Genomic DNA, 27,273 nt, shown 5'->3' with positions numbered 1-27,273 from the left:
TTGTAATCCGGAGTCCCCAGGCCATGTTTCGACCACTCTAGGCGCGTTTACGCGATTTTATTTAGTAGAAAAACTAATTCGAAAATGCTGTCCTCCTCTCTTTACACTCGCCCATTTTCTGTGGCGTTTTCGTGTGACGTCAGGAGGGGATGAGCTGGCAATTGGCTGCGCTACTGCACGGCTCCCCGGCCTTCAGACAGAGTCAGTCGGCTCAGCGTTTCGTTCGCCGGCCGCCGGCGGGTCGTCGCAATCAAGGAGGTTAAAAAAAATTGCTTGGTCACAATTCGTTCGCTTAGTTGAAACGAAGCCAGGACACGTTTGTGAATGGAAGAATGTGCCTTTCTTTACTTGGTTAGTTTGTACACTGCATCTAGCTCAAAGTCAAGGTCGCTTCACACAAGCGCTGCACAAGCGCACATGGGACGCTTCGCTGACTGGTACGCCAGTAGGAAATTATAAGGCCTCTTGAAGGCGGGAGAAGAGTCAGCGAGGTCAATATAGGTACTAAAGAAATAAAATCAACTGATATTTTTACCGTACAGCGTAAAACTAGGGCGCGGGAAGCACTTTTTTGCGCTGGGCGAACAAGCACAGCGGTCAGCAGCACGACTACGCATCTGCGAACGCTTTTACGTCTACGAAATGCAATTGCTAGACGTGAGCTACTGTGGAAACTCGGGCGACGCTTACTGCACGAGCGTAGTACAACAAATAGTCACTTAAGCTGCTTGAAATGCTAAAACTAAATAAAAGTGTAAACCGGTTGTACAATATATACCCTATATTAGCAAGGCCTTCTGTACCGCTCCGTGGTCTGGGGCGCTAGTTACGTCACCGTAAGTGTTTTGCAAGTCACGAGTTCGAATCCCCGCGGGTACGTGCTTTTTTTTTGTAAGTTGACTTTTTTGGTTTTGTCCGATGTTTTTTATAGTGAGTTCACCATTTTTGGGCCGTAACGTTCACTGCTCCACGAACTAGTTCACAGAACGCGCGCAGGCTGGCACTGACGCGCTACCGACTTCTTTTTGGCGTGCTGTTGCCATAAGCTTCGACTGCTTGCGGGCAGTGGGCATAGGCTACAATCAACAGACCCCTGGCCTGGTGCAACACGCTTTTTACGATACAGGCATGAGGGAGGCAAGCTCCAAATATGGGGGAAAAGCGCATGACATTTGGGTGTCTGCGGGTACGCGGAGGGCGTTCATGCACTGCGTAGGTCTCGGCTAGTGAATGCTACGACTACAAGCCGCCCTGGGAGGCTTATCTTGTGCATTTTACAGCCGACAACATGGCAGAAGCGCGGTACGGTGATTACTGAGATATTGAGAATGCCCATCCAACAACGCCATTGGTTATGTTTTACAGAACCGAAACCGAAATCGAAACTTGTTTGATTGCTAACCTTGAGCATCGTCTAATCACGGCGCCCCTCCTCCCAACGTCACAGCCTTAGTTGGTGCGGCCACCGCAAAGCGCGCATGGTAGTTTTTCTTCTTTTGCGCTTTGTAAAATAATTACCGATTTGTCAACCGGATAAACGATGAAAAGTGTGCTAATTTGAGCCAGTCTACGCAGTGCAAGCAAAAACGGGAGCTTGACAAATTCACTTCAGTGTCCCTTTAATGAGTGTGCTCCACTGAGCAACACACACCGTGCGAATGGCAGCTTCCAGGTCTAAAGTACACCGATATTTTTATGTCCGATGTCACTGGAAAACACAAATGCATTGCTAAGAAGATGTTTGTCCAGTGGAAAACACGCCGTAAAGAGTATGCCAGAGTGAGGAGGAGGCAAGCGTCGTTTCTGAACCCACGCACGCAAAAAAAAACCACGCTATGACAAACGCGCTGCTTACATTTTGTGATTTCTCAATGAAGACAGAACACCTGAGCTAAATGTTAGTGTGGACGTCGTCCTGCACCAGGATTTTATTTTGGCTGAATAAATTGGTGAATCTAAAGTTTTGAGGGGACGCAGAACCTTTGCCTTGTTTTAAAGAATATTAGCGTACAACCGGCACAAAACTGCTGGTTTCCTGTGCAATAACGTTCCATATGTAATAGGAAACAGTTGCGACAACAGATAACGTAGTCATAAATTTATTCGTCTAGTAGTAAAACTGCGAAGGCGATTCGCAGCGCTGAGCCAAAGGTTTACTATACTAACGCCTCGCACTTAGGGTCCTACGACGCCGCTGTGTTCGTACTTGTTTGGGAAACGTATTGCAAACTAAAGGAAACAAAATTTTCTTTCTGCAATATTTTTTTTCCTTCATGGAAATATTTGAAAATAGACGTGTCTCCACAATGTAGAGCTCTACCTGAACTTCTAGAGAGCCCTTCAATAAAGATTTAAGGAAATACTTTGGGAGATATAATCTGCTCTTTAGCCTCATCGCAATACTATTGAAGCATGCAGACGTTATTCAGATTAAATACATTGAATTTAGCGCTGACATTTGTTTATGAAATAACTGTCTCCTTCTTAGTTTGGGCATCACCAAAAGGGAGGGCTTCACAATCAATTGTTTTTTTTCGTACACGAATATTAGTTATTGAGATCTGGCTACCTGATGTATGACAATAGTTTATCGCTAGCTAGGATTTGCATAAACAGGAAGCTCAGTGCTTCATCTCTCTCAACTAGGTCGTCTTCGTTAGTAGAAATTTTATTTCCCATCACTTAAGAAGGTTGCGGTCACCATAGTAAAATGAGGTGAAACTTTCTTCCTGCCTAAAAAACCTGGACGTTAATAATAATTACGCAGAGACACTTAACTAAACCGCATTTGTTTACCTTTTCAAACACCTTGTTCGTATTAGAGTCAAAATGTTTGTGAAAAGTTGTTTCCTGCTTGATACTTGGCGTGTTTTCATGCATAGCAGCAACGTTTTGTACATAATCCATTCGTGCGCATAACGCATAAAGAATCCAGATTTATTCTGAATCAGATAAACTACGGCCCTAAAGCAAACTCATAAGCGCAGAACTTGCGAAACCATGTTACACCACTATATCAGACCCCCAGACGACAAGAACGCATATGCAGTGAAAGTGGAAAAAGTTAAAAACTAAAGACCAAGAGGGTAACAAAGCGACAAGAACCATTAACGAAGAGCCCCATCGGAAATTGAAAAGAGTAAACATGCTGGACACTCGTAGGCGTGCCCTTCGATCACGAGTGCGACGATTGCTCTCATGCGAAAAGAAAAACACGATGTGGAGAAACATGTATGCCGCAGTCGAGCTTTAAAAAACGATGTCCAAAGGAGGTCGATTTTTGAGCGATGGTCAAATTCGATGCTCGCAGAGCGCTTTGTTGGTCTAACTGCAGATCAGCGAATTCACAGTGTAGACTCGAGCAGTGATGCGTAGTTGTGGGTGTTCGTGGACGCCTAAATAACCGTGATGGGTTCCCTTCACAGTTCAATGACACCAGAGCTACTCTCAGTAGTGCAGTCGCAGCGAAGAAAAACCTTGAGGCGTCAGCCGGGGTGTAGGCAAGCGTTTGATTATGAAAATATAAAGAAATAAGTCTGCACGGGAAACGTAGTGCACCCATCATGAGCGGTACCTTGGAGCCCAGTTTTTAAAAGGACACAGTACGTATACACCGAACAAGTTCGCGTCGAGCACAAACAGGTGTGGAGGGATATGGGAAAAATTCCATCTCAGAAGTACAGTCCTTTTCGATGACAAGAAGAATGTGAAGCAAGAAGAATACAAGAAAGGAAGAAATGAGCTGGAAGATTGGGTACTTACCAGACCTTGCATATTGCCAGGAACGCGAATGACGTTCAATATTTTGCATAGGACACTAAAATTTTCATGATGAAAGTAAACCCTGTACGATTGTTCACCAAAAAACGCTATGCCCACGCCCCAATTTTCTCTTGTCTTGTGGCTGCATGGCATAACGTCATAAAGGAGTGCAAGGTAATTCAGCAAAAGAACTTGAAAAGTACGTCCAATACTTTGCTTTACCCGGAAACATAAAGGAAGCATCTTTCCACAGGTTTTTATTGGTGAGTGTGCCGTCCGACTGAGCATGTAGGCTTGTACGTTTTTACGGGAGGGTGTAGGCTTTCCAGCGTTGAAAACAAAACTCTCCTTTCAAACAGAAATCGGCAGCAGCAATGCTGAGCTTGCAAGGGGCATTTTCATTCTCCCGTGCCGAGAATTCGTACAGGCGATGCCCAAGGCATCTCCGTGCGGTCGTTACTTGCTTCTCGGAAAACTGTTTTCACTGGAGGAAGCGCAATGGCATGAGCGTAGGTTCCGGTGTGCCATTTAAATGAAGTCTGTGGCGAGACGGACGAGGCTGTGATCAGCTTCGAAGGTTCTGGCGAACTACGAATGATGAATGTGGAAAACTAAATGCTTACTGCTGCAGATGTTTAGATAGTAAACCCTCATGGGATTGTTGCAACAGACATTTTGGTATAAGCCACACAAGGCGACCCGGCACAGCGAAGCAAGAGCATCGAAATAAACGATACTTGGTAGTAAATGTAAATAAAACCAGAAGCCCTATTGCCTCGCCGTTGGAGGGTGGCTGGGCGTCTCAGTCTCTCATCGTAGTAGGTCAAGTGAGCTGACTTTCTCGATTCACGACTGCACTGCCGAAAGTAGGCGCCGCCAAAACGACTTCCTAGTTAATTAAAATATTGACACTGATCAGCAGGTAAAACAGCACAAACCTGCCACGTCATAGGCTAGCGTTGGGCACGCAAACATGTTAACATAAAAAAAAGAAGGCTCATTTATAAAAGTTTCACTGTTCGACAAGCTTTGGTTAGTGCATTGATATATGCTTCATTCGCAAGCAATGGCGTCTTCCTGGTTATTTACGCTAACAAAAGTTTTGAATGGAAGATACGGGAAGCATGTTTTCGAGCGTATTTAAAGTGCCTAAGGATATCATGAGGTGGACTTGACGGCAAAGCGGTTGCTTACGTTCAAAAAGCACGATTGATTTGAATGATCACTTTTTAGTGCAGTGCGCATGTAAATAAGCAAATGTAACGAAGTGGTACAAAAATAACGAACGTTGTGAAATAGACATAGAGTTTGAAAAAGGTCCTTCAAATCCTTACAATACAGTTTAATAGGGAGTATTGTTAAGAAAACTAAAAACAAAGAAAGCTGTGCTTCTCAAAAATAGATCGCCGTCGTTTGCCACACAAGTAACTTAAAACATCAGGAGCGTAATATATGAAAGGAAAATGAATACATAAATAATAATTCCATAACTAGTAGCAAACACTCTATTTTGTTACAATAATTCAAAACCGGTTTCTCTTCGCATGTTTGCTGAACCAAACCGCGACCGCAAATACGTACCCCTTTTACATCAAGCCTTACGTAGAACATGCATTAGGATAACTGGAGCATCTTTGCTATCTAACGAAGCCAACTGACAAGTTGCAAAAACGGGTTCACGAATGTACACAACCAGCAGCTTTTTTATTGCTGCATATACAAAACATAATTGCAGCACGGAAAGTAAATGCAGAACCTGTCACCTTTTGTAAACATGTTACCTCTAATGGAGAACGGCAGCGGTCAGGTAGGCGGCCGGAGTTTTCGATAAAAAAAGGAAATTACGATTTTATTGTAAAGTTCGCATAGGCCGTAGTGGATACTAAATTTAGGTGTACAAAAAATAGGCAAAAAATCACCTCTGAAAATGGTTGAACAGCGGCTAGAACGCATAGAATAAGTTCACCAAATAGAATAGAAGAAATGCTGAAAGTAACAAAAACGAATCAGTAATGGCTCTGACCTTCCCTGAAGCAAATTAGGTAGTGTTAGTGTCACATTTCATCGTCAGTTCATTTTCACCGAATAAATTAGTTTCGGCAAATAAAAAATGAAGAGCACGGATCTTTCTGACGACACGTGCATTTCAACGAGGAAATGAAAATGCCTTCAAGTTTCGTACATACTGAAGAGGAAAAAAAATAATTTGGACACGGAAAGCCTATTGCTGGCTAAAAGACAATTTGTGTTGCGCTGAAATGCTACATGCGCACCTCCAATAGCAAACAAATTTTCCCCCTTCCATGGAAACGCATGACAAAGCACATCTTTCTTTGATACTTCAATCTTGGGACACGAGTGAGCGACGCAATAGGAGGTTGAAATCTTACTTCCTAAGGTTCTGTCCGGCAAGGGAACGTAGGTTCTAGAAAGAATTTATCAATTTTAACTGCTGCTGTAGCATGCGAAAAAATTGCTTGGATATGTTCTTTTTGTACGAGCAGAATATTGAAAAGCTGGACTTGAATACCCTGATATGTTTTTTTGATGTATAGAAGAAGTAACGTATTTGCATATACACTAGTGCGTCAAAAAACCAAATATTTGCGACATATTGGACAGCTTTACGCCGAGTCTCGTTGGCCTGAACATCGAAACAAATCTAAGACGACATTATTACAGTCTGCGCACCAATAAATAAAAAATATAGTTGAAAGCCAGACTTTTCATTTTATATGTTCTAACTCCAGCCGCAAGCAAATACATGTACGCAGTAGCTTCTCCTCCCTTCACAAAATCACATACCACAACGTCATTGCAAGAGCAATATTTCGAAGAAATGAGGACGAAGGCCAGGCACACTAAGATTCATTTTGCTGTATTGTGTCCCCTCTCGCTGCGCACCAAATAATGGACTTTCAAGCTTTGCCGAAGTGATTCTCACCATGGTCTTGTGCTCCTTTCTTTATTGCTTAAGCGTTAAGGCGACATGTATTGCAATCGGAAGCCATGGACAGAACCGAATCAGCTCTACCCAAGAGGCTCTAGATATTTAAAACGTTACATCGCCAGGACCATGTTAACCAGAATAAAGACAAAATACCATGCCGTAAAAAATATCTTCCGTCGTCTATAGTAAAAAGCTAAATATGGGAGTAGAGATCCACTCATGGGACTGCCAAAGGAGGTAAAGGCAACTTCAAGAAGACCGACATAAATTCTGTGCATCATAGAGGAACACATGTAATATAAAGCCAGCGATTTGAATTTAGGCGTTGTGGGGCCAAGTGCATGAAAATATGCTTACGCAATGCTTCTAGCTATAGAAGCATTTTTACAACTAACTCCAATCCTTAGTCGAACACCCTTTGACAGTGACAGCGAAATATGTATTCTCAGAGCGCTGCGTACTTAACAACAATTTTACAGACAATAAAACAGGGCTTCTGTAGTCATGCATTTTTAAAACAGGTGAGTCTGTGCTCGAATAAACTAAGAACATTCCCCAACTCAGTCTTTCTATTATTCAAAGAGTAACGTGCACGTTCAAAAACCACTCAAGATGACTACACTGCATTTCCTACAAAGCTGGAAGTAAATTTGCGCCGCCACATCAAAACAGCTCGCCAGGGCTTATATTCGTGCACGTGCTCACAGGCCCAACTACTCCATCCCAAGCTCCATGTTTCCGAGTAACTGGAACCAAGCGTCCATCGTTCCTTTCCAAAAACATTTTCTGCTAAGACTATTGTTAGGAAAGAGAGAGCTACTTCGTGATACTTCCTTCACATAGAACCTATGCCTATATAATCTAAATATGAAACCTACATAGAACCTATATCATATAGTTTCATTTAAATGGAAAGCTAACCTCATAAGTGCTCTGTGTTTCTTCAATGTAGAACATTCAAACGTACAGTGCCGACAGAATAAACGCGAACGTCAAATGCACCGCAGCACGCAAGTACCTCATTTATATCCTCGGTATTACACTTGTTGTATGGATGGATTTAAACAGAAAGAGAGTTTCCAAATTGGGCTTCCCTATACACCTTTTTATCTCCGGAAACCATATTTCTAGATTTTAGTTTTGTTGGCTCATTTTTTACGTTTATTTATCTACGACAGGTCGTGAAGTGGAACGGCTTTGGGCATCTTTGAATAAAAACATAATGCAGACTTGAAAACTTCACAGCGCCATTGTATCTTGTGTTTAAGCGTCGCCAATAGGTGGCGGCAGCCACAAACGAAGTACCAGTCGCAAAAGACCTTGAGCGCGAAATCGACGCCGAAGTAAATACAATTGACACGATCTCCTTCTACGCATAATTGCAAAACTGATATTGGTAGGCGTTTATTATCAGTACCGAACAATACGCCAACTGGAGCGCACAGTCTGCACAGCCTCGAAAGGAAATGCGGCAATTAAGTCACTACAACTGATTATTGTGAGACATACAAAGTACCGGCCGTTTGTTCCCGAAAGGCACGCCTCTTAGAATGTTGAAAAATTTAGGTGAAGATGGCACACACTTGCTTCCGCTAAGGAAGACATACCAGCTGGAAATTTATTGGCAACTCGTAGGGGATGTCAGAGAACGTTCTGCGGCGACCGGAGGCGATCATTTTGGTGGACAGTTTTAGCGTTCCGATTTCGCGCCTGAACTCATTTTTTTGTGTGTTGGTCGTGCGCTTCAATGATTGCTTCCACAAAATCAGGGGCTCGCGCTCATTCTGGCGTATCGAATTTGTTTTTCTGGGGGGTGTCTTTTTTGCTGACTTTACGACTCCTGCATTGAGCGTTCAGAAGTCGGAGAGAAAATTACCATTCGTTATCTCCTTTACAAACCACTACCAAGGAGATGAAATAAGACACAAACTGCTGTTCCAGTTACGTTGTGAGCTTACGTTCGTTTTTGTGAAGGATGCCTAACCGGCGGCTTGTGCTGTGGCAATTGCTTTAACCTTTTGCGTCCGTAAAAGCTTGATAGCCGCTAAAGTGGGTTAGAATTTTCAAAACATTCTCTGTACTGTATGAAATTGCGTTGCAGGCTCTCTAGGTCACCGGTAGGAAAAGTCCGGGTACCCCATAGCAATTCTGATGATTTGTATATCCGAGACTGTTAGCGTCTAATTGAACAAACCTTAGTGGTTGTTCTGTTGAACATGTTGATGTCGCGGCCACGAGCATCTGACAGCAGCTAGGGTCCTCGGTGGTATCAGCTTAATTTTTATGAAAGAATTTAGAATCCGTGTGCTCACGCTCGAAAAAAAAATGAAAATTGCTAAAATGGCTGCAGCTTCTAACTCCTGTTGCCATCCACACTGTCAGTTCACCACTGTAGGTAATGTATTGGTCCAAAGGCTTAAGTGGTGACTCCGGAAACAAACGAAATTGTTGCTTTGTTCAGTACAGAAAACGGATTCCGTTAGAAAAAATAAATAAGACTATACTTTTCCCGCTGGCAACCTGAAAAAAAGTCGGCGAAAGGGCACTTGTTAGAGCACAGGGGTGCTAACTTTAGACACGGGTTTAAATTTTATTGGATAACAAATGCTTTGTCATTTAATTATTCCTGACAGCAAAACAACAACCAAAATAGCAATAATGCTTTTTCGTGATATGCGACACCCAAGGAATTCGCCTTGTCTCCTTGTTGAATTCATTTGCTCTCAAAGACAAAGAAACGAGTGACGAAAAAACAGAACACATTGCAGCAGCAAAAGACCTTGCCAATAGAATTCTCGTCAAACGACTAATAAACAAAGCAAAGACGCAAATACACTGCAGATGTAGAAGATATTTGACAAGTATGACAAGACTTTTGACTTCACAGCACATAAGGGAGGATTGATAGTAGGCGTTGGCGTCCAGCTACTTCTGCTGCTAACTTCGCTGATTTCTGAGTAATAAACTTTCAATTTCAGAGGTTATGTATAATGGATGTTTAATTAAGGTATACGAAAATAGTCATTACTTTTTTAAAATAAAGTTCCAGAGTTTTTTGGATTTTTTTCACGGCTTAAGCAACATTTTCAGGAATGCTGGCAGAGGGGCACAGTTTTGAAACAATGTCTGATAGGGTTAATTGCCTCGCGCTATATTCTGAACCAGAATAGAAATGCTTACAATAACCACCAAAATAAAAAAACTATTTACATAGCACAAACACCAATATTTCAAGAGAAACGTTTGACAGAAAAATGTACTAATGCGAAAACATATTTTGGTGAGAACATATTTATCTCGTTTCAGACTGTGTAAATAAAATTGATAAGCAACTGACAATAAATGGTTCCGGAAACGCTAATAGTTGAAGAGAAAATGTTTATTTTCTCAGCAGAAATGCTGTTTTGAGCAATCCCACTTCGCGAATAACAGCGTTACCACGGGACGCCGCCTTGGAGCTCTATATTCTTGGGTCGAGCGTGTGAGCTAAGACGACAAGGCGAGTGCGTAAAGGGCTCTGCACTTAATAGACCACCGACCACTGGTGAAAGAGCGTTTCAGAATGCACGCGCAAGGCTAGTTCAGCTAACGCAGTGCCATTGCGCGTAAACTGAACCGAAAAATTCAAGGAACAAAGTGTAACGTTTGTAAGTAATTATAAACGTAAACCTTATCAGGCGTTTTTAAAGAATACGTAACAAAGTAAATACTACTGTGCGTCCCACGAAACTTTCAATGTCTAGGCAGGACCAAATGGGGACGCGTTTGCCGCCGTTTAAATGACTTCTGATGGGCATCTTAGCATGCCACTTCGGGGAGACGTTTTCGAAGAGTGCTAGCATATTTTGGCGCTGCAATAAAAAATAAAATTTTAATCGGTTTTGCGCCTCCATCTCCAGACTTAAAATCCCCCAGGATTACCTAAGAAAACAATTGGCGCAGCTTGCACTAGTAGTGCAAGGCTTGACAAACCGCAGAGCTTGGGATCGCGAGGCACCCGGTCACGTGTGCTCGGTGTTTTTGGTCGAAGTGGGACAGATTTGTGTCGGGCCGAACAGCTCTGCTGAGAAAAATTAAAAAAAAAACTGTGCAAAATAGAAAGACAAAAGAAGGTCACTAGACAAACAAGGCCTAATGCTTTGTGTGTTTGTGCGGAGCGGCAAGCCCTGCTTCTTTAAGTTTAATGAAATGGAAAGTCGTTGCTGGTCATGGCAAGACTTTATATATTCTAAATTATATTATGCTTTCAGGGTTCTATATATATTTGCTTTACGTATTTTTAGGTATTTAACATTTCTAGCAAGAAACAGAATAAAGTTTGAGGGGGAAATATCTGTAATGAGAGACATTCTCAACCAAATTACCTACTGTATACGGATGGAATATCGCAAACCAATAACGCAGGCATGCAACGCAAGAAAGCCAGCCGGGAAAAAACTCGAAATGAATGATCGGACTCTCCGTTTAAGTAATAGGATTTAATTTTTTCACAGTGGGAGACTGAAACTCTGGCTTAGTTTCTTAGTTCTATAACAAAAAGGGAACTCTTAGAAGTGTTTAAAAGAACCAGGAATAGTGTAGATTCCAAACGGGCGTGTTCCTTCGAAGATTAATATAATAGCAGTGTAATATTTGCTGGTAGATCAAGGCGCAATGCTAGGTTGCACAAAAAAATTCCCCGCATTTCCCCGAGGGGAAGAATGTGAAAGTGTGAATGCACAATTTGAATTTGCGCGGTTCGGTAATGTTCGCGAAAGAGAGATCACACACACACACACACACACACACAAATACAAAGAAAGAAAGATGCATTTATTCACAGACACCTATTTGTGTTGTCGTTGTACTTGATTGCTAGAGCGGATCTCAGCTTTGAAATTTCGTGTCAGTACTCCTTTAAGCGAGTGCATTAGCCCTTCTCATGCCCGATTCCTGGCCAATCCCCCACGTGGGTATGTGCCATGTCAGCGGCCAGGCAGCGCGCGCCCATCTCCCCCCGTTGCCAAGGAAGACGAGGAGCGCGCGCACCCCCAGCTGTTGCTATGCGGACGGCGGCGGACGCTTCAGGCACGCTTAAGAAGTGCATTCGCACTTAAAAAAAGGGTTCTGGGTGCACATTCCGCTATGTTAGCGCTAAGTTTGTGTCTCTCACCGTGAGCGTGGTGACGTAGCCGGGCCTCTGATAATCATCATATGTAAACTCAATAGCATGCTTCTTAATTTCCCCAAGTTTCCTGATAAATATTTTAAGGCCTCGTTGGACAAAATATGCATGTAAAAGGTCATCACTGACACACTTGCCATCAGTGGATCTTACCGTGTTTGTAACAGATTTTTTGTCTTATGCTTTAGAACCCCTTGCCCCTTCAAGCTGAATCCGAAATTTTCAATATAAGTTAATCTGGTTAGATTAAAACATATCCTCGGGATATTTATGACCCGTTTTATTAACAAAGGCACAACAAACACGCACGAATAATCATAACGGCTGTTATATTCAAGGCAAATTGTCTGCGCGTTACGCGCCTGAACGTAGTTCTATCAGAGTTAGGTGATATGCATCAAAGATTGCACCATTTAGACGCGCAATTTAATGCTAGTTTTATAGCAGAGGCTGGTTCGAGTTGCTTCTTCGTTGCTTCGGGTTGCATCGAGTGCCGAGCTACACGGGGGCTATTGGTCACGCTGTACTAGTTGGTACTGGAGAATTTTTATATTTTCTTTTTTGAATTTGTATCTTTCAATAATTTTTGATTTCACTTAGAGATCTTGAACATCCACCACAATCTGAACACTTGGTCGATTCTGCTTTTTGGTTTTAGTATGCAAACTTCCGCCATTGCCGAGATCGCACCCATGTCTTTCAACTGAATAACCCGGCGACACCTTCGCCACGGTGCCATCGTAGGAGATTGTGTCGTTGCCATCGCTCGAAGTATCTGTATTTTCATCTTCTCTGTCTATTGTACAAATGGCCCGTTGTTCTCGCAGTTCCTTTAAACATTGCTTCAGTACGCGGATCATGTATATATTGAGCCTGCCACAACGTGTGAGATTTCTTTCGAATATCAGATGGTTGCGCTACTCTTTTTAATCTAGAGCACTTTGAAGGCTGCGTGACAAGTAGCCGGCACGCCAGCATGCCATTTTACCAGCTAACAAAAATGAACATCTCCACTTGCACTCTTAGGCTGATCGAACCACCTGGTTAAACCCGCTGGCGCTGGTACGCACGAAGAGATCAGTCCCCCAATGGATGGAACCGGCACCGCGTAAGGTTTTGTACCATCCTCAGAAGCTGATTAAAATTTGATTACCCAGTAACACTTCGTTACTCCCAACAAGAAACGTGGTATCACTAGTAATTATATTTGAAACCCGATTTGACCAAGTCGCCGTGAACCATGAAATAGTTCGTTAAATTGAGAATTTCTTAACAGCGGTATTGTAATTTTAACAGCAGTGCATTCCATGAATTCGATGCTTAAAGGGGGGCGCATTTCAGCAACACCATGACATCGTAATTTCGGCGGCCGAAACGCAAACCTGCACATATTTTAGCAATGTGCTAACAGTTCACGGGGAAAATAATAACAAACGCTAGGAATTGTGGAACAACTGAATTTTCTGCAAAACACCTCTGATTTTTGCCGGCGTGGGCTTTGTTTGCATTGTGCGGACAAAGTTTCGGTAGCACGCAAACGCGTTAAACGCGCGTGATCGGTTGCTTCGTGGGCCGCAGCAAAGCGCCTTAAAATAAATGGCGTCCATCTGATGCCCTAGTGTGGACACAGAAGTTCCAGCAGTTGTCTGACCGTCGGCAGCCTCTGGCAAAACATGTGCCCCAAAAACTGGTCGCACAATTTCTTCACCGTTCAAAATTTTCGCAGTGTCGGCGTCGGCGGAAGCAGTGGAAGCTGAAGTCTTCGTGACGTTCTGACGAAACACATTGGGAAATGCTTGTTTTAAAACTTTCCTGTTTCTCGCAATACTTCGTTAAATAGGAGTGCGCTGAATTTATTTCGTTAGCTTGAGTTCATGAAGGCATTGAGCCGTATGGGCACCGGTGGGGGAATCGAACTGGCTCAGCGGAGACACGAGCATGGCCATTCAGGGTGGCGTTCGTGCAATCGGCTCTGTGTTGGTCGTGTTTAGTGATAGGGTATGTGCACCACTATGCAATATGTTGCCCAGAGCATGATCTCGAGCGGACTGCAATGCTCTCAGCTATGCGAAAGTTGACAACCCCACACAACACACTGGACCACATCATCTTCCTAACCGGTCACTGGATTCTGGGCACAGAGGTGTCGCGCCTGCTACTAAGCTTCTTTAGGAGACGGAACTCGCAAACTCGTGGTAAAGGACCTTCACGTAGAATAATTATGAGGAGCTTGGGCAGAGAAATGGCCGCCATATCCCCTAATCTCCCCTATCCCCCCTATAACCCCCGCACTGATCCCACACAACCACCACCACCACCACAATCGAAATTTGTTTGTTTATTTTTTTTTTTTATTTTGCACATACTGCTAGTCTGACAAAGATTTAGGCAGGAAAGGGTAGAGTGTGAAAGTTCAAAAACGTACATGATCATTCACACATAGTTTAACAAGAGTAGCAAGAGGCCTTTGCCTCGGTTGAAGCATTTATAACGATAAGACCTATGCTGCGACATAGACGGCAATTTCGTAAAATCGGGTTTCGTTAGATTGAGTTTAAGCGCTTCAAACCAAGGGAACCTGCGAAGTATATTTCTTTCGCAGAAAACTGACGAAAAAAATCAGGAGGCACTGCGGAAGTATTCAATAAACACACAAGAAATACATAAGTGTACCGTGGGCCTATCAACGGTGGAAATAAAATGACTGCTTTAGCTATTCTGACCCTCTACTTGTGCAACCAGAAAACAAATCTAGGCCTGAAGGCCGTCAGGCATGGGCAACAACATGCTACGAGAAAAAACGCTACAATTTTACGTCTCCTTTCTCTAAGTTACTGTGTGCTCAGTGACAGATTCTCAGTTACTTCACCTCATGCGCTGGAAAGACAAGCATCCTTTCCCGGCCGTGCGGAAACAACATCGAAGCGTGTTTTATGTCTTCAGAAAACACTGTTACGGAAGTCCACCAGTGCAAATAAATAAAATGTCTCGTGCAAGCCCGCCCCAAGTGTCGTGCCGCCCCACTATAAAAGAGCGCGCTTTTTACCCCAGTTGGCCTTGCGCCATTACAATACAACCAGTTATAGAAGACTTCCAAATGATTGCGATGAACCCTGCAATAACACCGCCTTGTTGGAATTATTGCGTTCTTCTGTGCTCTAATGTTTTTGAACCACGGCTTCAAGAGATTTCAGGCAGAAGCAGGCGTGGCGGAATCATTGCTGCGTTCCTGTTGTTCTTTATTTATTGGCATTGTCGTGTAAGTTTTTCTTTGCACCGCCATTTACGCTACTCGTAGGAAACATACGCGCGCTTACCAGAACTTATCGCCCTCAGTCCCTTCAGTAACACTGGTCTGTGGTGCCCCGAAATACAATTTAACGAGCTGAGCTCTAGTGGTCATGGCGTCTTCCAATTTTACGATGGGTGCGCACAGACAACGCCGGGAAAACGCGTTATATAGCTTCACTGGCCGGGAAGACCAGTTGTACCCCGCAGAAAAGCCAACTTGCATTTCGAAGACAAAGGAGAAGGGTTTAAGAATAAGTATCAGCGTTACATGAAACGTTGTTTTAGCTACTGGTACTTACAAAGAGGTCGCCCTTTTGTGACTTCTGCCAGTGTCCTTTTTGGACGGCTAATCAAGGCAGGAACTAGAGTGCTCAGGTTTGCGGGCAAGCGTAATGTGCTAAAAAGGAAAGTAATTCCACCAGTTGCGTTTAAATAAAGAGTTTACGCTTTTTAAGTGCCATGGCAGAAGTGCAACAACCAAGCATTGTTCGCTTATCTTCAAAGTGTGGTTTCACGTTGAATAAACAAAAGAACCCGCGAATGGCCGTGCAAATTCAGGCGGCTGCGTTCAAATTATTAAGTTTAAGACAATTGGGAAACGTATATGCCCGAAAAAGCGTGCACTCATACCCCCCGAAATGTAAGCAGAATTTTATTTTCCTGTGTACTATAAAGCAGCATCTCCAACTAAATAAAAAAGAAAGTTCTCGAAAGACGCCACAGAAAGTTGTGTTACGTCAGCCTGTCAACACTGCAAAGATTTCTTAATAGTGGTCCGTGGGTGATTCGGAATAGGAAGAGTAAACTTACCGCATTTCTCCCTTGAACCAGACGAAGCCAAAAAACAAATCTAGACAATATTCATTCAATTACTAACAATGAAGAATAATGGTAAGTGCCTAGTGACAGAAAACATCCATAAAAGTCGCGCCATATGTTTGCGAACACGTCTGATGCCGAAACAAGGCATGCACTATCATTAGGATGCGACTCTGTACCAAAGGCGTACGGATAGCCGGTACATTAGAGGGTGTAGCGCCCTCTGGCCGAGCATCAACGCTGATGTCCGCCAGTGGGCCCGTTCGTGCCTCGCTTGTCAGACAGCCAAGGTGACCCGCCACACGAAGACCGCAACGCAGCCTTTTGTGCCACCTAGCTGTCGCTTTGACCAGGTCCATCTTGATTTGGTCGGACCATTTCCTCCCTCCCGTGACTGCCGGTACATTCTCACAATGACTGACCGCTTCACCCGTTGGCCCGAAGCCGTACCAATTCCGGACATCACGGCAGAAACGGTCGCAAAAGCCTTCGTTTCGACATGGGTTTGCCGTTTCGGCTGCCCCGGCATTGTTACCACGGATAGAGGCAGGCAGTTTGAATGCACCCTGTTCACTTCCCTCAGCCGCTTGCTTGGCACTAAACACTGCCGCACCACAGCATACCATCCCTGTGCCAACGGCATCGTTGAGCGGCTCCATCGCCAGCTAAAAAGTGCTCTCACTGCGCGCTTGGATAGAGAGCACTGGGTTGATCACCTGCCTGTAGTGCTTCTTGGCCTGCGTGCCATCCTTCGTCGCGAACTCGGCTGTTCAACTGCTGAACTTGTCTACGGCGCACCCCTGCGGCTTCCTGGCGATTTGTTCGTCCCTACGGCCTCCTCGCCCCAGCCGCTTGAGTACCTCCAATGCCTGCAGGACTGCATGCAGCACCTGCGACCGGTCCCACCTCGGTCTTCAGACCACCGCATCTTTGTGCATCCCAACCTGGCGTCTTCGACACACGTTTTCCTCAGGCGGGACGCTGTAAAGGCGCCTCTTACCCCCTCCTACGATGGGCCGTACCGTGTCCTTAACAAGACCCACAAGTCCGCCACCATCCTCTTGAATGGCCGCGAAGAAGTCGTCTCGTTGGACCGCCTCAAGCCGGCCTACCTCGAGACGCCACCCAACGAACTCCGCGCAGACATCGCAAGCATAAACACTCCACTGTTCGCCCCCAACACCAACGCCCGCCAGCCTTGCCGTCGCGTCACGTTCGACATTCCGTCTGGGCGGGGGGCCCTGTAGCGCCCTCTGGTTGGCGCTCTTAGCCGGCGCCTTGGCGCTGGCTAGCGAAGACGAGAATAAAGAGACGAGCGGCGCGAGCTTGGTGCGCCAGCACGGCACGGGCAGTTCGATTCCGAAAGCCTGCCACGCTGGTACTTTCTCTCTTGCGCTGCGCTGCGACCCCATGGTTCCCGACAAGGGTAACGCTTGGATACTCTAATTATGCTTGTGGTCGCAGGCACCGATAATATTCAGGCACCTGTTTCTCGCCATGGGCAACGACACAGACTTCAGAACAGCATTTTAAACACACGCTTCATTACCGCAGCTAGTTCTTTACACTCACTGCGTTTGCAGAAAAACAGAGCGCTATGTCTTCTTTACCTCTCTTGTGAAGTATTGTGAAATAAAGGTGCTGGGGTGGCCGCATTATGCAAGGGTACTGAAAGCGTTAGCAAGAAAACCGTTTTAATTCGTGGACACGGTTCGGCACGGTCTTCAAAAACACAAACTTGTATGTAAAGAAAACCTTTAAGGGCATCGAACTGTGTCTTTCTGATTCTAGTGGAGTTGAGACAACCAGCCTCAGAGAGATCTAAGAGTTCCCCTAGGCCTATGTTCTATGTTTACTTTTGCGATGTTTGGAGTTTCGCAAAGTTGCACCCCAAAAAACTATCGTGTTTTCCTGGCTTTGTTTGTCGTCAGTAATGTTTCGCCGATTTTCGCTCATCTAGCGCAAAGAGAACTTTTTTGAAGCGCTACAGTGTGAAGTTTACTTCATGAAGTTTACTTCGTGTGGAGTTTACTTCTTTTTTATTGATTTCTTACTAATTCGTGCGGTTTAAGACAAGTATGCCCTGTAGCTTTAGGTAAGTGACGCTGGTGAAGAAGAATATCAAAAGATTCTTCTCCCTCGTGCAGCAAGCGAAATGGCTGATATGGTAAATTTAGAGTTATAAGCGTGAATTATAATGGCGTGCGTCGAAATATTGTTACCTGAAAGCAAGGACAAGGAAGGTACGAAACGAGCACAGATCATTGTATTACTGTAGAACTTTATTTATTAAAGAAGCGTGCAGAGTAATTTATGGTGTATACGAGCCTCACTAAAACAAGCACTATCAATATCTGACTTAACCAGCAGACACTCAATGCTTCAAGAAGACAACGAAAATATTTGCTGAAAAAGCAAACCATACACACAGCTGGGTCTGTCAGCGCTCAGTCTGCCTACCCAGCGTGTACCCTGCCGCTATCAAAAGATCCACCTGAATAGAACTGAACAGAATTTCATTCTTGCATGGAAATCTCTGAATGTTCGCTACAACAAAAGAACAAAATCTTGGCCGAAGTATGTCGATAAGCACATTCCTGCTTTTACGGGGCTTATAAAGCGCAGTCGTGGCACGGCTTCACACGACGTCATAAGGGACACTGCCGTTTCTTCACCACGATGACGCATCTCGAAACTGGGGACAAGGTAGGGTGAACCATACGAGACCATCTACAAGCCCTAGAGTCAGCGACCACTGCTGGGACCGACCAAGATAGCCAGCGAGCGCCAAGACGTATTAGACTAACGATGCCTCCCACGGGGTTCTGGTCATTACAACAATAAAATGATTGTCTCTTTCTGTATCACTGCAGAAACACTTTGGCGGCCGCTACTGGGATTTGGCGGCGACGATGGCGATGGCCTCGACGTCGGCGTCGTAACCGAGCTAGCGGAGGCTGGAATAAATGGGCGGAAGAAAATGGGCCGAAAGTTTTCGTGGGCGGTCAGTAGGCAGATCGCGCAGGAGACGCTCGTCGGAGCATCTGGCGAAATTGTGAGGGGGAGAAGGAACGCACTGCTATGGCTCCATTACTCGCATAGCTTCACGCTCACACTTTCGGGAGACGACGCTATTACTCCGTGCGTGGCTCATCCGTATCACGCGATATTTGGACGGGAGTTTCAAACACGATTTGTAGCAGTATGGTCACCGGGGGCGGCAACGCGCTTCGGGGTAAGAGCACAGTAGCGCGCGAACTCGTGGGTTCGCTGCAGGTTCGCTGCAGGTTCGCTGGGTTCGCTGCAGACGCAGCAGGTATGCGCCGTGACGAAGAACACTGCAGTTCGCACTGCGCAATAATTTCACATGAGGAGTATTGTAATAATTAGCACATTTTTTTTATAATGTGGCAGTTATAAATACAAATTTATGGCTTGTACCCAAAATCACGGGACAACACCGGAGCAAGAACAAAGCCGCTGTCCCATCAAGTCAAACTTTTCTTCTGGAAAGGAGAAGCGAGACATTCTTCGCCTGTTACGATGCGACACTGCTCTATCCGCAAATGATCAAGTAAAGTAGTACTGAAACCGACTGTGGTCTAGCTGAGATGTCCGAGCTATCGTTCATTTTTAGGTTTTCTTGTTTTTCACTAGTGGGTAGAGAGTGTGGTTTGTGTGTCCTAAGTTGTCGATGGCGGGGCCGATGTGGACGTTCTTGTGACCGCAATTGCTTAGTTCTTACTCTCATGGCTGAGAAAAAGGGATAAGTGACTTGAGTTCATGCGCTGCCTTTCCTTCTTATCTTACTTTCCCCCGCTGGCACAATTGTTTCGGGAGCACTCTAAGACCCCAGACGAAATCCATCCAAGGAGCTTATGTAGAAAGAAGTACAAGGCTTGGGTAAAATGCTCATCTAGTTGACGTTAGTTTGTCGCGTGTTACTCGACCTCTGGGGAATGGCGACTCGGGTTGTCATATAAAAGAGAAACAGCTGCAAGTGGTAGACCTTTTATCAATTTCGGTATTAGCGCTAAAGGACCTTGTTGTGGTGACGCCCCGCCCGTACAGTCCCGCGGGCGAGTGGCCGTTCCCGGTTGCTTGACGCTTGCCATGAATTTTAAGGTTTCATGCGTGTCTCTTGTTATTTTCGAATCAGCTTACGGATATTGCCGCTACAGACTGCCCTAACGCACTTAAAAATCCAAACATTCAGGCTGATGTTTGTAGTGACGGCGGCAGCGTGAAGTGAGGGGTCACAAGCCCTAAAAAAGGTGAAACCTCAATACTTGCGCGTTGGAAAGGTGTTTTCTCAGATGCGATGCTCGTGGGGCTCAGTCTAAGGGTTTCTGTTAGAATCGCCCACCTAAGTATGTTCTCATCAGAGCTGTTGGAGCAAAGTTTCTCCATTTACTATTCTGCAATCGTTAGCTAAGAATTTGTAATGTGAGTCCACCAGGCACATCCTTTTACCCTATCTGGTCATTTCACTACTGTCAATTATAAAAGAACTCTTGAAACTCTTGCTCCTTGGATTGGTTGAACCAGGAATACAATCAGGAATAACAGCATCCTAAGGGATCCCAGAAATTGTCCTCTAACCTTGCATGAAGGCATCCTTTCGTAGCAATTAGCCAACTATTTACAGTCGTGAGAGACGCACAGCTTGGCGTACAAATTTCCTAGGAATTTACGAAACAGTGCAAATATCCCCTAAAGGTATTTGTTAATGCCGTGGCAGCCTAATGTAATTCTCCTTGAAACAAGCCGCTACCACCTCTGTGACAAGCCGGAGATTATTGCGTCATCTGCTTAAGTAAATTCACATGCCGCCGGCACGGGTGCACTATGGTTGAACCTCTGCTGATTAGGCTACGAGTGCGCTACCAAATACAAGGGGAAAAGAAAGAAGATAGCGACATTAATTTAAAATAGAACTAGGCACCTGCAGCGTCCAGGAGAGCTAAAATGAGGGCAGACAAAGGCGCCAATAAACGTATTATGTAAAAATAAAGCCCCGCGTAAAGGCATCAAGCACTTTTGACAAGATACTGGTGGCTAGCGCTTATAATTAGCGTATCCTGAGAACTCTCGCTCGAATGCTACTTTTGTCGGCTGCGCAGGAACCAAGGCGCAAACCTGTTTCATTTGCAAAGCAGTGTAGGGTGGTATGACACCCCTAGTACTGACCGCGAAATAACAACCACGAGAGAAAATACACGTCAAGAAACGGTAACCGTTTCTATCAGTTACGAAGGAAATTGGTTTGAAAACAGCTATGATATGTACCTGGACACCCCGAGGCCACCTGTGGTTGTAAATCGATGAAGAAAGGTTTGTACGGCGCGGAACAAACAAGAACGTCCGTATATTCATGACTTCCGCGCCATCTGGAATTACGAAACGATCGGCAGAAATGCACGTTCTGCGTGTCGACCTTGGAATTTATTTCCGACGGAGCAACCGGAAAGAAAGCGAGCGTAAATAATCTGAAAACCGAACAAAGGGACATTGGCCGAATTTAAGGATGCGTATAGCCAGGCTTCCTTTCTCTCAGTTTCCACCATGTACCGTGGGTCAACGGAAATAGAGTCGTAGATTCAAAAAAAGTATCGCACGCGCGCACTTCAGGCCTGGTGTAAAAAGGTCGCTTGCCATCGATGTATTGTACCAGTATTTTTCAGCTAATAATTTGAAAATATGTTCAATCGAAAATGAATTTAGGTGGGCTGTGTTTCATACACTCCTTCGACTGCACGCAGCCTAGCTTGTATTCTTTCGTCGAAGATTGGAAGGAGACTGATCTTTCGAGGATTACTATTATTAGAAAAAAAGGCATGCATAGTAAAGCATATTTTGCACAAGGACAGAACCTTAACCGTTTTATATAAATACCGTGCTTTCTGAGTCCCACAATTCGTTGCACAGACGCATAAAAGTCAGGTAGTACATGGCAGCCATTCCTTCCAGCAGAGTGGTTATTGAAGTTCGGAAAAAGTGGGGTGATCGAAAAATACACTACGTCACGGTGGCATAAAATGTATTCTACCTGTCGAACTTCTATCGGCATTGAATTAAGTATGTGCATTTTAAATTTACTGGATTTTTTCGGTGGTTTCCTTACCAACACTTGAAAATACCTCTCAGCTCTTAGTACCTATGCGACATTAGTTTTTTCCTTATTTTTTGAGGTTTTTCGGTCGTTTTTGTTTGTTGCTTGTGGAGGCATAAACCACCCGTTTGGTCCACAGACGCGAGTTTGCACATTGCTTTGCATGAACATTGTTTTGTAGTCACAAAATGCGGCCCACCGTATGGCCATTATCTGCTTCTTTTTATCAGATCCCCGCTAGCGGAGCAGAAAAATGCCCAGACGAGATTTTCTCCTTGATAAGGGCAGACTGATTTTCCTCCGGAAACACTACATCCTATCGTAGATATATCACGCCCAGAAACTCCCGGCGATGCCTTATTCGGTGCTGTTGGGACAAAAATAGCAGCTTGAATCTCCTCTTTGCAGTATTCCTCAACTTTGATTATATACGGAAAGTCCTGCATAACGCGGGGCCCTCACTGCAGCATGTAAAGGAATACACAGCATGCGTCTGGCCACCAGGTTGACGCAAAACGCAGTGGGTCTATTTCCCAGTCGCTTCTACTCACTGGTATTCATTCTGCTTTAAATTGGCGTACGCCTCCATAACGAAAGGACGTAGGCTAGAAGCTTGCGTAAGAGCGTGCATGCCAACTTCAATAACATCTTTTAACTGAAGAGCAGCGCATCAAACTGGTGATGATGGCCACGCAGCTCAAGACGCCGCTTCACGAATTGAATGCAACAAGAATGCGGTAGCTGAGTACACGATAAAGGAAAATAGAGGGAGGAGAAGAGAAGTACTGGGTTGATCGTAAACTCAGCATAGCTATGCACCCGCTGATCCAGGCAGACATGCAGTACCCGCATGAAAAACTCTTTTACCAATTTCGGGAAAAAGAAGTTACGGTAACATCATGACTTCCGGAATGTAGATAACATCAATAAAAGTTTCAATGGGAAGCAAGTTTTCCCGGTGGCTTGGGTGTCATTTTTTGTTCCTCAGACAGCCTTCCCGAATACATCAAGTCATGATAAATTTCTTTGGGCTTGTCATGCAGAGCCATAGTGGCGTTAATAATTAACTGGTTTGAGAGTGAGTGGAGTGTGTAAACGCGAACGCTTTACCGGGTTCCCACACTAGAAGTTCAGGACTCAATTATTCAGCTGAACTAAGCTTTCCCTCATTCAGGACGCGGCCACATTAGGAGCTCTAAGAATGAGTTCTAGACGAAAGTGCACTTGCGCGTACAAGAGAACCTAAACTCTCACGGCGGGCGAAGGAACTGGGTCAAATAGTTCAGGCAGAAGGAACTCACAGTCGTATTTACATATCAATTACGAAGGAAAAGTGAAGGAATGAAAACCTCCTTTGCAATCCGTCACCAAATTCCCAAATTCAAGTCTGGCATGAGGAGAGAGAACTGGCAAGGTATTGCTGTAAGTTTGTAAGGCAAATTACGCTCGTTTCTTTTCTTTCAGGTGTTTTTTTGGTATTATTTTTTGTATCCCTGCCCAGAGGTATTATAAAACTAAAATTTATATTCTAATATTTAGTAGTGGCGCTAAATATATCTAGATTCATAATTTCGTCACAAAAATTTCGAAAAAATATTCCAGAATTTATAAACAAAACGAGTTATTGATGGTGTCGTACCAGGAACCCGTTGGACGGGTCAATTATTTCAAGCATTTGCTGTTCAGCGTTTTCGCGCAAGACATATGGTATTAAGGCAAGGGTCCCAGGATTACAAAACCAAGGGCAATGAAACTGAAACTAACACCCTACAAAAGACGTGTGCGGTTATTGGGCCCAACACCAATTCAATTTGTAATACGCATTTTTGTCGCCTTGCGATTTGAAAGATGGCGTACGGGTAATGTATTTGATGATACAGTAAAAGCTCGTTAATTAGAACTCGGTTAATTCAAACTTGCAGTTAATTCGAAATGCTGCCGTATTTCAAAAAAAGAACTCTCGATAATTCGAAATTGGTGGTATCCAGAACGGTTAAAGCGATTTCGGATCCCTTGGTTTCCATCGCTCCTCGCAGGAAACGTCAGTTCAGGGTGGTTACAATGTTTTGCAAATCCAAAAGAAACCAAATTTACTAGACATGCAATACAAGGAAGTAGAAAAACAAGAGCAGCGCACTCTCTACGCTGCTGCGACAGTTTGTTTTGATGCAACGGCGCATGCCTTTGCAAGTTTGTTCTGTGCCGCGCTCGCTGGTTTGGGCCTGCGTTCATGTGGCGTGCGTAATAAACGTATAGTAGCGCCTAATTGGCGATAGCGAGTCCAGAGGTGGCTTGATTGTGTTCTGCCGGCACAGCATGGCGCGATGTCCCTACAATTAGCGCCCGACCACTAGTTAGAACTTCGTTTATTTTGAACAATTTAATGGTCCCCTTCGACTTCGAATTAACGACCATTTATTTTGCCATACATTACCTCGGTTCAAAATTTGCCTAAAGAGCAAGAATATACTATACTTTTGGCAACATTAGGTGTGCCACTGACCCTTCAGTTCTATCTCTCAGATTTATTGATAAGTCCTTATGTACGTCTAACTGGAATATGTTTTCTTAACATTTACTCGTCACTCGTTATGTAAAATGCTCTTTTACCAGTTGTACAGTTGTGCTGATGCCGAATAGTACCTACGATTGATTCGAAAATATTGTTGCGCTGCACATACATCCTAACATATCCCATATATCCGTCCTTTGGGCCAGCAAGAAAATTTTGAGGTTCTTCATTTGTTGCCCAGGCGAAGCAACGAAATTTTAAGATTCGTCATTTGTTGTTCAATAAACTTTCATGTAGGGAATACTTTAACGCCTTTTAAAACAGTACCCGCATGTCCTGAATAATTTAGACAATTTAGAGGACTTTAGTGAACTGCCAAATAGGGCCGTCGACACTCCTGAAGCGCGTAAGTTTCTTTGTTCTTAGGATGTGTAGCTCATACGAGTAGCTGCACCGGATGAGAAGATGGTAAAACACTAATTGGCGTCGCAATGTTTGCATAATTAGCGTTGAACGAAGGGGAAAAAACTTGCAGTCACTACGAAATAAGCACGTTGTGCTTCCGAATGCGCACATCATTTGCGAAGTGAACGCCACGCAATCCCTAGAAACCTCTGCTAGGCGTGCTCCCATAGAGCTGAGGTTTTAGTCTGCGAACGCATTTACTGCAACAATAAATTAAAATTTTGCGCGGAAGACATTATTTCAATACAGGCTATAGTGCAAGAGAGAAGGGGCGCCTGATGAAAGCAACGGCTGATGCATACGTCTACAGAGCAAGCATTACTAGATAAACGCAAATATGTACCTTCCTACCGCCTCCCATGATGTCTTCTTCAACTCAGCAGCAGAACATTTATACTTGGGCGCATAATGTACACACAAACTCTACACATGATTCTTGCCCTAACGCACACGTGATCCATCCCAACTCCGTATCAATTTGTTTACCAACTCCGTAGCGTTGGTAAACAAATACTACGTTGCAACTTTCGTGAGCTTTGCCGTGTATTTATGAGAGTATATGAGCATGGTGAGGTACTTTGCCAGCATACCCGTTCCTGGGGCTTCCCTGAGATAACAAAGTCGTTGGAGTGGGAAAAATAAGCAGCTGCCGCTTGAGCTTAAAGCATTTCGTGTATTCGCATCGTTAGGCGTAACTTGAACCTGTATCATTAGAACGCCCCCTTTTATCAGTCTAGAAACTCTGACAAGCAATACGAAGGGCTTTTTGTTGCTTCTCAGTGCTTCATGTGATGTGCACAATATTCCTCCGTATAACAAAAGATACTCCCGGAGTTTAGTAGCTAGAACTTCTAGCATATTTGCAGAAGACCCTAACAAACACAAAAAGAAGACGCTGAGAATATCTGTCTCGTTGTAAAGAAGTGGTTGGAGAACACAAAAATGCGCTTTCGATAAAAAAGAAGGTCAATCATTTCGCACAATCGGTGCTTCATTTTTGTGCATGTTGATGCACATCTCCAATTTTTTCGGCAAGAAACGGAGATTTGGAGACTGTAAACAAAGTTTGGAAGAAAGTTGGGGTTCTCTTGGGAATGCAAACGGGAAACAAAGAAAGTCTTTGTTTTAAACAGCCCTAACATTTTTCCTAGAACGAAAACCAATTTTGTAAGAATGAACTTGCAGTATTTGGTGTTTGGGGCTGCAGTAACAAGTGGCGAAGTGGACATTTTTTTTCGGGATCTTGGTTAAAAAAACGGATGAGAACTAAAAGTATAAAAGTTCTTTTAATATTATGTAAACTGAAACAACATATGAATACAAAATAAAAATCAAGTTTTGCGATAGAGCTCTTGAACTCTGCGTAATTTTTTACTGTTGGTTCTTCTTTTATTTTGAATGAAAAAGTGGTTTTTCGCCCCACGAAGACCTTGCGTTGGTGCATCTGAAGAGTGAAAGATCATGCGACAGGTAATATTGATTGGTACTGTCTGTTTGGTCAGTTTGGTCACAGGCAGAATCAGTGACTGCGAATAACCTCTTTCCCTGAAATTTCAATGTTCATATGTAGGGGTCAGGCGACGGACACACGCGAGCCTTAATGGGTATGTAGCGCAGGTAAAAAGGAAACAATAGAAAATGGGTAGAGGGGACGCTTAGTATATCGCCCACAATGTTTGTTGATTGCAATACAGTTTTATGAATGTTTTGACGGTCGTAGATGTCCTTTTCTCTTTATTACCTTGTAACACTACGCCGAAAGTTGACAAAAAGTACAAAAGTCATCTTTTCTATGTACGCGCTTGGGGGCAAAGCGTGCACTTACTCAATTCCTTCATAAAGTCATCACGTGTTATCTGTTGCTGCGTTTTGTACAATGTGTCTGTGGAGTATTACTACGGCCTACGTAAAGCCTACACTGTACCGTGTGATTTTACTTGCAGATTTCCGAGAAACCAATCAGGCAGAACCTATTTCTCGAAATGCTGGTGCGCTATGCATATTATCGCAAGATGGAGCGCACATACTGATAACGCCTGCTGCCAGTTGTATAGCTAACTGAACTTCTTGCAGCAGAAATTTTCAGAGCACCTTTTAATGTGAAAAACAGTGATTACCAAAACATCGTACTACCGATTCTTGTGTACTACATTATAGTCTCCAACGCTTGCCAGATGAATCACCTTCATAAATTTAAA

This window comes from Haemaphysalis longicornis, unplaced genomic scaffold (genome assembly GCF_048455015.1).
Source record: "Haemaphysalis longicornis isolate Haplotype H1 unplaced genomic scaffold, Haemaphysalis longicornis Haplotype H1 scaffold_5, whole genome shotgun sequence".
NCBI classification, from domain to species: domain Eukaryota; kingdom Metazoa; phylum Arthropoda; class Arachnida; order Ixodida; family Ixodidae; genus Haemaphysalis; species Haemaphysalis longicornis.
The sequence above is the reverse complement of the archived record's forward strand: the minus strand, read 5'-3'. Positions refer to the sequence as shown.